This window comes from Podarcis melisellensis, assembly GCF_964234715.1.
Source record: "Podarcis melisellensis genome assembly, chromosome: 6".
NCBI lineage: Eukaryota > Metazoa > Chordata > Lepidosauria > Squamata > Lacertidae > Podarcis > Podarcis melisellensis.
This window is the reverse complement of record NC_138538.1, coordinates 59,381,130-59,395,267: the sequence shown is the minus strand read 5'-3', so window position 1 is coordinate 59,395,267 and position 14,138 is coordinate 59,381,130. Positions and strand designations below refer to the sequence as shown.

The 14,138-nt window shown below is 39.8% G+C and overlaps 1 protein-coding gene across 5 annotated transcripts in view; it reads right to left on the bottom strand.

Moving 5' to 3' along the window:
* The window catches only part of NFIA (nuclear factor I A), a 420,964-nt gene that overhangs the window by 403,452 nt on the left and 3,374 nt on the right, over positions 1 to 14,138 (bottom strand). The gene's annotated exons all lie outside the window — the stretch shown is intronic.

Below are 14,138 nucleotides of genomic sequence, written 5' to 3'. Positions count from 1 at the left end.
GGCCTTGATGACTTGCATATGAATGTGTGAACTGACTAAGTTGAAAGGCATTGTTTTCAAACTTCAAATCTCTTTTATTTCTTTTTGCAAAAAAAGAAAAAGAAAAAAAGAAAATAAATAAAAGCCACCCAGGAGCCGATCCACTGTTCCCGCTGGTGCTTTTGCACCATGCCAACCTTGCTGCCACTGCCTCCCCAATCTCTCCTGGCAAGCAGTAGTACCACAACTGATTGGAGGTCAAGTGAGCTGTACCACTCCACCATGCTGTCTACTACTGCTAGCATGGATGTTCTGTCTGTGGCATGTGGGGCAGGAAGACTCACATACACGTACAGTGGTACCTTGGGTTACAGACACTTCAGGTTACAGATGCTTCAGGTTACAGACTCCGCTAACCCAGAAATAGTACCTCGGGTTAAGAACTTTGCTTCAGGATAAGAACAGAAATTGTGTGGTGATGGTGTGGTGGCAGTGGGAGGCCCCATTAGCTAAAGTGGTACCTCAGGTTAAGAACAGTTTCAGGTTAAGAACAGACCTTCGGAACAAATTAAGTTCTTAACCCGAGGTACCACTGTACAAATCATAATATGCATGCGTAGGCCCTTATAGCCACTGCTCCTCCAGGACAAAATACACATGGATCACATCAAATGTGAGTGCATATATAATGCAACACTTTCTTCCTTCAAGCATATAGAAGCAGCAGTATTGAATACAACATGCATAGTTTATTTTTTATGCAATCCATGTGTATTATATGTAAATTTAGAATAGCAGGTTTCATTGCATTTATACATTTAATTAAATTCATTCTACAAGCATTGGGATTTTAAACATCCTGGTTATAATTATATTGGGATGGATCCAGTGGTCCTGGGTTGATATTTTTGCCGATTCCCCCTTCCCCCTTTAGCCTCCAGTGCCACTTCCGTTCCATGAAGCGGACTTTCAGAGTGCACAGGGACTTCCATGGGAAAGGGGGAATCAACAGCAATTGCTACCACATCTGCCACACCAGAGGGATTTCTTTGCTGAATCAGAAGCCTTCCACAGATTGAAGGAGCCACTGTGTTCATGACGACAAAGTCTGGGCTATCATATATATATATATATATAAAATATAATAATATATATATAAACAAAACATATTAAAATGTGAATGAGGTAAGCACCATCTCCATCACATGCACATGTTTGGGTTTTGGTGAATCAGATAGAAGGAGTCCCTATTTATACACAAGGCATGCATGGAAGGCCTGATCAAGATTGCAATGGAGGAGAAAGAAGAAAGGAGTTGGTTTGCAAGGCAGACAGGTCCAAGCCATGTAGTGTTTATTTTAAAATGCAGAACCCACGTTCTAATTTTATGTAAATCATGGCTCAGGCATTTAGATGGTGCATATTTACATAGCTATATATTCAAGTAGCAGTAGCAGGGTGCAACTTATCATAAATTAACATCACTCCATCTCTTTTGCGCTCAGATTCCTAGCTGCAGTTTCCTCCCTGTGACAGGTGATTGTAGACTATAATATCAAAATGAAGTCATAATGAATATTATGAAACAAAAAAGTAGACTTATGCTTCCCTCTAACTCCTCAAGATATTATGTGATTTCAGCAGTGAGTTTCATGCATTGTTTGCAAAATACAGAACAGGTAGCAAAGATTAAGAAGTCAGAGAATGCAGGACAGGTTCTAAATGTTGCTTTCGACTGGACTAGTGCAGAGCTTTTAACTTATTTTCCTGCTTTGAATAGGTTAGCCCATGCCATATCATAAAATCCTGTTGTAATTTCCTTCTGTTTCAAAAGCAGTTTCCCATAAGGCACAGGGATGCAAGGAGAAGGGGTTGCAGGGGAGAAAACAGCCCTATCACCAAGTCTGAAGTCTCCCTACAGTCTTCCACAGTGCTTTGGATCTTGAACTCAGATTGCATCAGATAAATACTGTTTAGAATGGTCACAGATGACCTAAACAACATGGGCTTTGCAATTTCGGGTGGATTAGAAGAAACCAATGGTGGCTTTTAAATGAACGTTTGGATAAAGCTTGTAAAAAATCTAATCATTGCAAATCCACTTCTAATGCACGCTGCAGCTTTAAAGACAGACGTGCCTCAATTTCAACTCTTATCTCAACAAGCTGATTCTTCAATTTATTCTCCTCGTCTTAGTGGTTCAATAATAACCTTTATGGTTGTTTAATTTGCCCCATTAAGAAAAAATACATTTGTAAAAACAAGGATGTCCTGAAAATGTCTCTTGTGTTTGGTTTAGGACTCATAGAGTTAATAGGCTGGGGAAGGAAAAATACCCACTTGCCTGAAGCCTGTCACCTTTCCTTGGCAATTACACTGCTAATGGCTGGATCCCAAGCAAAGTGGCAAAGAATATCTCTTCTCACGTTCCCAACTCACAGTGCATTCCCAAATACCAGATGGTGTTTTTGGAATCCATTTCACTATGTTTGATATGACAATGCTTCTGTATAACGTTAAATTATATATAACAATTTCAAGTAGCTGATATCGGAACAAGTGACGAAACAGAGTATCAGGGACAAATGGAAAAAGACAGAAACCAAAGACTCGGGGGTTTTCACCTCCCCTATTGTGTCTCATCTCCCTAAGATTTTGACTGTAATTTGTAACAAAAAAAGGAAGGAGAATAAGAAGAAAGAAAGAAACAGAAGTGGTTCTTCAGTGGTATCTTTGATCATCATTTGTCATTGCCTGCTTCCATTTAAAAGTTAGTGTATTTTTCAAGAACCTTGCAAGCCACACAAAGAGGATGGGGGAAAAGCCCAAACAATTACAAATATGTAATATAGCTACAGTGCAAATAATAATAATAAAAAGTATGAAGAGTCCAAGAACGCCTTCTATGTTTCCTCATCCTTTAAATTAATTTCTCTCTCCCTCCAACCACAAAAAAATTTAAAAAAATTTGTAGGATAGAAACTGAATTCAATGTGAACAATGCAAATTGTTATAATCCATTGATGGCAATGTTTCAAACTGGGGCTGATGCAGATCTGCCCCAGTGTCTTCATTATGGCTATACAAATTTACACAGAAACTGGTACATTAACAAATAAAATTAGTGATATGAAATTATGGCTGGCTACTTAAGCTAAGGTGGTCAACAGAGGGAGAGGGAGTGTCAGTGCCATTTCTATTGCTCAAGAACCACACTGAGTTCTGTTTAAAATATGGAAGAACTCATTTTAAAATGCACAAAATATTGCTTTTCTGTGTTGCAGCAGGGGAAGAGAATTTATCCCTTCTATATTTCTTTCACTCAAAGAAAATTTCAACTCCTTTCTATGTAGGCATTGGGCACGATGGGCATCTGGGGGAAAGGAACTGAAACTCCGCGGCTGGGTGTCATCCTAGCCAAAATAGTCCTTTCATTTGGCTCAATAGATCACAATAGATCTGAAGAAATAAGACAAAAGAGTGGGAACACGCTGTGTGTTTGTTGTGTGTGGCAAAACCAACCCAAAAACTTCTCCTGCGGTCATGATTATGGTGTTGCCTTTTCCATAAGAAAATCAAGTTTGGATGATAGCTGCACAAATTGTCTTCTACATTTTCAGTTTTGTCAAAGAAATAGGAGTCATGCTGCCTCTTAAAGACACTTGAAACAAGATTTAAAACAGTACCCTTTCCCCCACTTAAATGGAGTATGATTGGTGTCATTGTTGGTTGTGCTACTGGTCACTAATGATGACCTGGAGGGAAAAGGTTTCTTTCACTTTTGAGAATGCTCAGTGAATTAACATTAATCTATTTATATCTATATCTCTGAACACCGAGCTAATATTTGATTCCCTATTGATTGCACCATTTCACACATGACAAAGATGATACCATTGCCCCCAGAACAGATCATACAGATCCAGTCACCGCTACGTTATTAGCAATAACTTGCAGCCCTGCAGTTTAAGAGGTTTTTTTTTAAATGGGCATAGATGGTAGAACATATAGCCCATCTTTCTTTGTCATCCTGCAAATGGGGCCCCATGTGAAGCTGCTGGTTGCTGAGTGATGCTTTGTAGTCTGTACCAGATAGTTGCACAGTACCAGCTGCATTGGCAGGTAGCCGAAGTGCAAGGAGATAGCTGCCAAACTATGCTATACAAAGGAAACGGTGCCAGAGAGAAAAGGACCTTTGCATAAGATGACCTTTGACTCTTCCGCCAGCATGGATCCCATATTCATCACTTCCAGACAATTGCATCTTTCATTCCACCGCAAACTATGATCAGAAAGGGACCATTTGTGTTAGCAATTGTTAGTTTACAGTTCCCAGAGCCTGGATAGTTTAGCCTTTTGTTTTGGTAGTTGCAATATTCCCATTGATTCCTTATTAACAGGATCCAAATAATCATTTAGCGAATTATTATTAATATTTTTAGAGCCTGCTTTTTTTCTTTTTGTCTAACTTTCTTGTGATACAGGAATTCAGCATGTTAACGGCAACAAGGAAGTTTAAGGAAAAGAAAACGGGTTCTTAAAACATGATCCCATGCTATTAGTCATTTTCATGTGAATTGTTAATTGCAGAAGGGGGAAAAAAGCAATCACTACAGTATCTGCATCTATGACATAAATCAGTTTTAAGTGTGAACTATTGGAACCTTATTGCATTATGTGGCTTTTTAATAGGAAAACATTTATTTTAGCAGCTAATGTCATATGCATTGCTTTCAACTGTAGATTTAATTTTTCATTTGTTAATTTTTGTCATGAATAATTTTGCTTACATGTCCTAGCAAAGAAGCACTATTTATCCAAAGTGGAACAGATTAATCTTACAGATAAATTGCTCTTAGGACAGCATTTAGTCAATGTGTGTGTGTGTGAGAGAGAGAGGGGGGGGGATATTTAGTTAGCAATTCAATTAAAAAATCAACTATTGATTCTCAAAGTAATTGTGAAAATTGTTTATGTTTTACTCAAATACAGACCCTCTACAGGTGAGTAAGTAATGTACCTTTGTGAAATGTGAGCTTCCAGAAATAGAAAAAAAAATGCTTGGTTTCTCCTTGCTAGTGCATAAATATAATTATCAGAAAACTGGAATCATATCTGACCTCTATTTCTTAGAATGAGAAAAAAAGTATATGCATGTACGTGGAAAGAGCATTTGAGGAAGAACTGAGATTTATTCTGTACTGGATTTATTCTGTACTGGCAAAGAGGTGTCTTAATACAAAATTTGTACAGATGTTTCTCTGAAACTCCTGCCCGCATTACTCTCCCCCCATGTGCATTTGATCTTTTCCCTCTTATCATGAAGAATGTTTCTTTGAGGAATGGAAAAAGTCTTATACCTGAAGGCGAGCTTCATTGTATTGCACCTGACTTCTGGCTTGCATGTGGGACCGTCTGTTCTTTATTTTCACTCTGTATGAAGCTAATGGAATTTGCAGTTGATTAACCTCAGATTTTGACTAATGATCCAGCCTGGGATTGCAGCTGGCAATGCCACAGCACCTTGTACTTCTTAACTGAGAAAGACAGCAACAAGTACAGTGGTGCAAAAGCAAAAGATCCAGGATGGATCAAATTGTCAAAGATGCATAATGGCATTCAACCACATGAAAGCTGTAGAGGGAGGATGCCTCAGAGGAATTAATGTAGAATGAAAAGTTGACATAAAAACCCAGCTAGGAAACAGATTTCTGGGTTATTCACTGGAGTCTGTGGTTCTGCAAGTACATTTAATTCTAGCATTTCTACTTAATTTACACTTGACTGTTCTGTTTCTAAATGTGGCAGATTGACAGTTGCAAAATGTTAGCGCAGTAAACACATAAAAGCCTCAAGACCCTCTGTAAGCCCACATCCCACTGAAATCAACGAGAACTACATGTGGGCAGAGAGAACAAAAGGCTTGCAGGAGGGGAGTGGGAAATCTGATATACCCTTAAGAAAAAGTTGATACTATTTTATCCTGAAACACATGAAGGCATGCATGTAAATTGAAGGGCAAAGATAGATGTAACAGTTTGTAGAGCCCCCCCCCCCCGAGACAATTTGGAAGTGCCGTCATCTTTTTCAGCCCAAGTGTACCTTTTACACTGGCAGCGTGAACTATAAAAAGACTCATACGGCAGCTTTTCCAAATGTGTCTCTTTGAACAGGGAAATGCTAGCTGTGGACAGTGGTTAGTACCTGTGACTTCACAAAAACACCTGCCATGTCAAGGGCCAATGTGGTATGTGTGTGTGTTAAGAAGTCCATTTGGCCCATGGTCTCTATCTCCATAGGTGGTCTAAAATTTGGATACTTTTTAATAATGATGATGATGATTTATTTTTTGCACCCCACCCATCTGACAGGGTTGCCCCAGCCATTCTGTTTCGCAACCTGTTTTCATGTATATCAGACCAAAATGTGACATACTCTCTCCGGCTATAAAAGCATTTGTAAACTAAAAACTAAACTAAACTAAATTAAACTAAACTAAACTAAAAACTAAACTAAACTAAACTAAACTAAACTAAACTAAAAACTAAACTAAACTAAACTAAACTAAAAACTAAACTAAACTAAACTATTTTTTCTCTATTTTTGATGCCTTATTCTGTTTTTAGGTGTTGCCATTTTTATTTTTATTATAACTAGGGGCCTCAAAAGCTGGTTGTGGCCCAGTCCTCTTTGAGAGGGCCTAGGCCCTGCCCAATTCCCAGAGAAGTTTTGGGATTGTTTTAAAAACATTTGCAATTCTTAAAATTTTAATGATGAATAGACACACACTTAACATAGATAAAAGATAGGGGAAAGGTACAACCGACTCAGAGGTACACGCATGTGCAAAACAGGTTGCAAAGACAGGCAGAAGTCAGGCTCACACCATGGGTGAAGAATCCAGTGTGTCCATTGTTAGACCGCTTGTGCTGCCCCAGGATATAGTGACCTGGCAGAATTAGAAATGTGATTCTCATCTGATTTGTAGATCCCTAACCTTTAGTTCACAACCTGTACACCTAAAGGCCTATATAGGGTTGTATCCGCTGCTATTGTTCTCCTTGTGCAACAATTTTTTCACCTCCTCTCCTCTCTCCTAAAGGTCCTGCTGGTTGGTGGACCTTCAGGATTATGGGAAGGGGGCACAGGGCGAGGAGAGGAAGGGTAAGTCCTGTTGTATGAGTGGAACTCCATGCACACAGTGCTGGATGCTATAACCCATAGAGTCATGTGTGAACTTGTCCCATGAAGAGCATGCTAAGATCTCTGCTACTTTAAAGTGCCCATCCTTACTAGACTTCCAAGAACTTTATATATATATTTAAAGCCTGCTGATCTTCTGACGATATCTAATTTCCCCAAAGCATCTGAGGCCTGCAGGTAGAAGAGATTATAAATCTGAAATTGAAACTCATCCAAGACCTGCGAAAGACAACAATACATGCTGTGAGGCTAAGATGTGACCTCCCCCACTCCCCTGCTAAATATGCTGCTTCGTTGTGAGGGAAAAACACAAGAAAACAAGGCAGAAGGTACCAAGATAAAAGAAAAGGTGTTGCTGAGACCGGTTCTTTGGGAAAGGGCCGCAGTTTAGTGGTACAACAACTTATTTGCATGTAGAAGATCCCAGCTGCACTTCTTGGCATATCAAGGCAGGCATGGAACCCCAGAGCACCTCTGCCAAAGAATGTAGACTATACCAAGCCAGATGGACCAATGATCAGCTTCCCCTGCTGCTATGTTCTGCCAACACCTTTGTGGCTCTGTTAAGCGGCACCCACATGGTCCAGTGGTGGTGCATGTTGGGTTGCTGTTGGCCTAGATATTCTGCCGCAAATCCTCCACCACCCAGTCAAAGTGCATAGTACTCAAGACCAGTCAAGTTGTGTGTTTTTCACCTGAAGCAAAAAAAAAAATTACAAGTTTCTTTCTCTGAGATTGAATGTACAATAATAAATAATAAGGTGGTTGCCTCACTCTGCATAATACTGAAGTGGGGCCTCCCTGATTGCACCTTTTCAGGAGGGACTCAAAACCATGATGCAGTTTTGGTTCTAGGAGTTGCAAAGTCAATTTGCCATCATCCCAAGAAAACAGTGCCATCTGGATACACCTTAAGTGGCTGCCCTCTGATATATTTAGGAATTGGTGGGTTTTTTGGGGGGGAGGGACAGAGGGGAGATACTGCTCTACAGCAGTTTCAACATCTTTGAGATCTTGCCATAATGATCAGGTTTGATAGTAATGAGATATTGTGTTTATGGCAGAGATGGGGAGACTGTGGTCCTCCATTAACTCCATTATATCTGACCATTGTCCATGCTGACTGGGGCTGACGGAAGTTGAAGTGCAAGAGCAACTGGAGATCAACAGATTCCCCTATCCCTTGTCTATGGCCATAAAGTGATGAATCTAATCTCTCTTTCTATGCATTCTGAAGTAGATGCAGAATTTTCATTACACCAGTGTAGTGTTGGATGATGACCCGTGAGACCAGGGTTCAAATCCCCACTCAGCCATGGAGCTCACTGGGTGACCTCGGACAAGCCACTCACTCTCAGTCTAACCTACCTCACAGGGTTGTTGTGACGATGAAATGGGGAGGAGAACCATGTACACCGCCTTGAGGTCCTTGGAAGAAAAGGGTGGTATATAAATGTAACAAACAAACAAACTTTCATTAACCTTATTTACGAAAGTTCTACAAGATTTTACAACCTAACAGACTATATTTTAAATGGCTTGCAATACCCTTGTGTGTTTTCTGTGGTGATATGTGTTCTTTGTTGCAGTATTTGGTCCCATTTTGCAGTATTCGAACTGAAATTAATCTATATGGTCAGTGCAGGTTGAGGACAGCAAGTGTTTCTGTTGAAGGAAGGTTGCTGCAATTGTTGGTAGTAAAAGTCTATAAAACATGTGGGGTCTGTATTATACCACGCCATGATGTGTCTGTAGTTGGACGATGGTTAAGTTTATACTCAGCAGCCCTGTGGAAAATCTATGTTTACATGTAACAAATGGTTTGAATTCAGCTCCATTAGTTAATATAACTGTTTTGTCTCTTCTAGGAACGCATAGATTAGCTATAGCCATGTCTCAGTAATCTGGTATATGGGAAATAGTCCAGAACTTTGACTACAGCGGCCATAAAATCAAAGCTGTTTAGGACAGGCTCTTACATTTGCAATATATTGAAACTCCTAGACCCTCTGACCACTTGGTCCTTAAGTAAAGTTTTGATAAGGATTTTCATAATTAACAATAAACACCTCTTGCACCCTTTCTTAAATGTGTATATTCAAAGAGATAAAATGGCATTGATATAGCAAGCCATTTTATACATATCACACACACACATATTTCCTTTTCTATTTCAAAATAATTTATTGCCACTGCAATTTATCAGAGCCTTTAAAAAGGAGCCCCTTCTGTTTCCACCTACTTCTCCCCTTTTCAGCTAGAAATATTCATAAGATTCTCTATATGTTGAATTATTTTTACAGAGAAGCAGTCCGGAACATGATTCAGTGACTTGCGCTGCGCCACTGTGGCCTATGAAAAAGGAAAGGGCCCCATGTACTTTTGCGGCTGCACTTGCCATAGTGGATAGCCAGAGACATAGGCATGTGTTGGACTCTAAATCACAGCCAACATCAAAGTGTTAGGCCTGACATGGCAGATAAGCATGTGCTTAGGAAGTTACCTTATAACAGCAGTTTTGAGCCTTCTGAATTCCAGGGGGCACCTTTAGCCCAAACAATCATTTGGGGACCCACTTCTTAATTTCTTACGGTGCATTTACATGATAGCAGTGGTGTGCTTACAATCTACCTTAGGCTAGGTTGCAATTCAGGTACAGCGGTACCTCTGGTTACGTACTTAATTTGTTCCGGAGATCCATTCTTAACCTGAAACCATTCTTAACCTGAGGTACCATTTTAGCTAATGGGGCCTCCTGCTGCTGCTGCGCCACCGGTGTGCGATTTCTGTCCTCATCCTGAGGTCAAGATCTTAACCTGAGGTACTACTTCCAGGTTAGCGGAGTCTGTAACCCGAAGTGTTTGTAACCCGAGGTACCACTGTACTGGTTTCTTCTCACACACCTGCTGAAGACCAGTGCCTTATACCAAGTCAGACCACCGGGCTATCTGTCAAGGGCCCTCTCGGGTTTAAGATGGGAGTCTTTCCCAGCCCTGCTTTGAGATGCCAGGGATCAAGCCTGTGTGGGATCCACAGCCTGGATCTTTTTCACCCAGAGCATGTGCTCTGCCACCAAGCTTTGCTACAACAGTTGCAAAGCCTTTCCCCCCCCAAATAATACCAGCAGCCAGAACGGAGCCCCTCAATGGTCCACCCGGTATGACCACAGCATCTCAAGCTGTGATTGATTCTTCTGTCTACAGATACATAAGGCCCTACTAGAATAATCTTTTCTTGTTCACTTGAGCTCCCGAAAGTTTGATCACACCCTGTGTGTGGGTATGGGCCTACTAACTAACTTGTCCTGGCTACAGTAGTTACCAACATATATCAATGGTGGTCATGGAGTTGGGTTGGCAGGCCCTGATGCAGGAGAAGGAGGAGGAGGAAGAAGAAACAAAAGAGGGGCTGTTTGGTGGGAACCAGGGGTGGAGGTCTCTCCCTATTGTACGTTAACTTCAGCTGCATCAGAAGGAAATGGTTGGGACATCATCAATGCTTTCGTTCAGTTCTGAACATCTTGCCTGACTCTTGAATTTCTGAACTATAGCTTCTGAATACAGGGCTCACCTACTTCCCTTTGTCCCGTGATTTCTTCCATTTAATTTCTAGATAAGGGTCCGAGAGGTTTTTCTATTGTCCCATTGCTTTCCCTGGGAAAACTCGTTATTTACCACTAAATCGGAAAAAAGGTCAATCTGCAGAAAACCCTATTGACATTTGCTCCAGTTCAGAAGTAAACAGTGGGCTTTCCCAGGGAAAGTGGCAGGACAATAGGAAAAACCTCTCGGACCCATGCCTAGAAGTCATGGACCAAGCAAAATTGTGGATGAGCCCACACTGTCTATTAGCAAGTCTGTACTGTTTTGTGTCTGAATAAAGATCTCTTTCTTACTTGCATATAGGACCCTCTGTCTCTGTGTGCTGGGTGGGAGGCAGGATGACAGCATAGATTTAAAACACATGACTTCCCCCCAAAGAATCCTGGGAACTGAAGTTTGTTAAGGTTGCTGGGAATTGTAGCCACAGTTGCCAGGATTCTTTGGGGGGAAGTCATGTGTTTTAAATGTGCTTCAAATGTGGATGTGATGGCTGTCCAGTTAAAACAACAGGAGAAAAGGATATTAAACCTTCTATAGTTGCCGGTGGCCATTTATATCTATGTGTACTATTGCTAGGCATAATATAAGCAGCTTCAATTCTGAGCTCCTCGTTACTTAGCTACATTTTTATCTCAGATTTTCTCTGCAATTGAGGTGAATATTTAAAATATTTTCAGAAAAACCAAACTTCAGAACTACTGTAAAAATAATGCTGTATAGGAAACCTCAATAACATCTAAAATAAAAAAATCTCATCAAAGGCTCCTACCATTTAAATATTAGAAGCTAAGACATACATAAAAGTTCTTATAGATTGGAATGGAGTAAAGGTCTTTCATGTATGACCAACAGAACCGCACAGTAGTGGTAGTTTCGTCCCAAATTTTGAACCATTGCAATAAAGGGCTTCGCCATTCATAGGAGACTCACAATATTCAGGATGCTTATATTGCAGCGACTTGGTCAGTCAGCTCTCGTTCTCTGTACAGCCAATGGAATCTTGATTTGGGTCTGAACTGTTCACATTGAGCTATTAACAAGAAATGCTTCCCAATGTTTTTCTTTTTTGCGTTTGAGCAATTGGGGAAAAACAAGCTCCTTCTGCTGTCAAGCTATGGTCTGGAACAATAGTCTAGTGATGTCTCCGTTAGGGAACCTTGCTATTCCTTTGCCAGCATATTGCACAGCTGTACCCGTGGCATTGCAATTTTTTATTTTTTTAACATTTCTGAAGGGGGAATTAAGGTCTGAGGAAGGATTATCATGCTGCATTTTCCTCTTACTAAATAATGTTATTTCCCTTGGAAAGTACGATATGATCTGATGCTTGATTCAATGTCAATAGCTGATATGGCTCATATTATACACATCATGTCTACATTATATCTACATATCGCAAACACAGTACGTACTTAGATTCAGGCAAATCCTGGAACGTAAAGGGGAACAGATCTTTATAATATCCATATTTATTCGAATCTCCTTTACCCAATTGCTGGAAACAACCAGTCTTGGCTCAGAGTCATCAACTGCCTAATTTCCAGATTGTCTAAAGAAAGAAAAATTAAGCACAACAGGGAAAATAACATTGTAACTGTTGTTGAGTTTATAATCCAGTGTAAGTTACAGAGTGCTGATAAGTAAAGGAAGTTCAACCAGACAGTTTAATCTTCCAATTTCCTGTCTTCTAATCAGCCACTGGCTCTTTCGACTTTAAATTAGAAACATTCCTAACAATATTCAGGGCAGGTGAAGGAAGAGGGTAGAAAAGAAATGGAGATAGAGTATATATCTGGAAAAAGAAGAAACTAGGGATAGTACAATGAAAGAACATGATGTACAGCAGGACAGAAAGTATGTATTGCATGCAGGTCATCATGCTGTATAAAGCAAGTTTTGCTAGTCAGTTGGAAAACATTTCTAAAAGAGGATTCAGAATTGGATTTCACAGATGCTGTAGACTTTCAGACAGTAATTTTGACATGATAGTGTGATAGTACACACACACACACACACACACACACACGCCAATGCAATAATACAAGAATTCTGAACTGGTCTTTGACCGTAATAATAAAATATTACTATTATACAAGCAAAATCCTATGGTACTTGGTGTATATCCTTCAGAAATACAAAATGAGAGTAGTGAAGTATAACTTGCCAATGCATTCAGACAGTTGTACATCAAACGAAAAGTTGCAATGCTTAATGGAATCTTTTCAGACTACACCATGAAATACAACACTTACGAAACATGCTGTGGTTTAGATTTTTCTTTGTTGGTAATACTTTACTTTGAAGATGTACACATTCTTAAGCCAAGAGTTACACATTTTCACTTTTTGTGTATGCACTTTAGGTGCTTCCAAGATCGCCTGGATCATTTTAAGCACTTCCATAGGAAACTCAGAAGGAACGCAACAAAAATACTTTTCAGGAATCATGTTGTAGAAGGCCCAAATATGTTTAATGTTACATTTCTAGAAACTTTTTTTTTATGATACCGGTAGTTATAAGAAAGAAATGACTATACTGAAATGAAGATTTTGCAGCATAATGGTGGGTATTAGAAGAGTTTACATTGGTGTAATCCTACTGGTAGGTTTGGTCCCTGAATTACTGTGTTAAGCTTAATAGTGGCAGGTACAAGTACCTTGTAGGTATCCATTAAAAAGTTGTACCTGTTACAAAGTTTGAAAGCCTGGAGGATTTATTTAAAACTCAGAAGCACCTGTGAGTATGTCTGTCCCCACAAGTGAAGAGCTTCTTTTATAAGTCTTCATTTTTAAAGATGCAAAGTCATCATGAAGACGCTAGGATGAACAGTTTGCAAGAAATATTTCTTCTGATCTCAACCACAGCAAGCTATGACTGAGATTCACTCTATTCATGCCTCTTCTGAAACTCCATCTTTACATCAACCTGGTTTGGGGACCGGGCTCAGCACTGAAGTCAGTGCAGCATTGTATACAAATCTGTAACTCTTTTATCACTTGTACCCATGTGATAATCCTCTACAGGATACTATTAAAATTGAAAAAGCAGGAACTAACATTGATAAAGCTAGCAGAGCTAGTAGCAGTCACATAAACTTTGGATACCTACTTCAATATTTTAAATACCTGTTGGATATTACATGTCCCCCCCCCCTTTCAAATAGAAAATAAAATGTCCTTAACCACAGTGCCCAACTTTACAGTCTTTTAACCTTAGGGAGGCAAATTCATTTCACATAGGTTTGCTGTATGTCAGAAGTTTGCAAACCAAAGATGTCATATGAGTGTTAGCCTAAATTAATATCTGTTTCCAGAATGGCATGATTAAAGCATGAGGGAGAGAGGGTTAGATTTC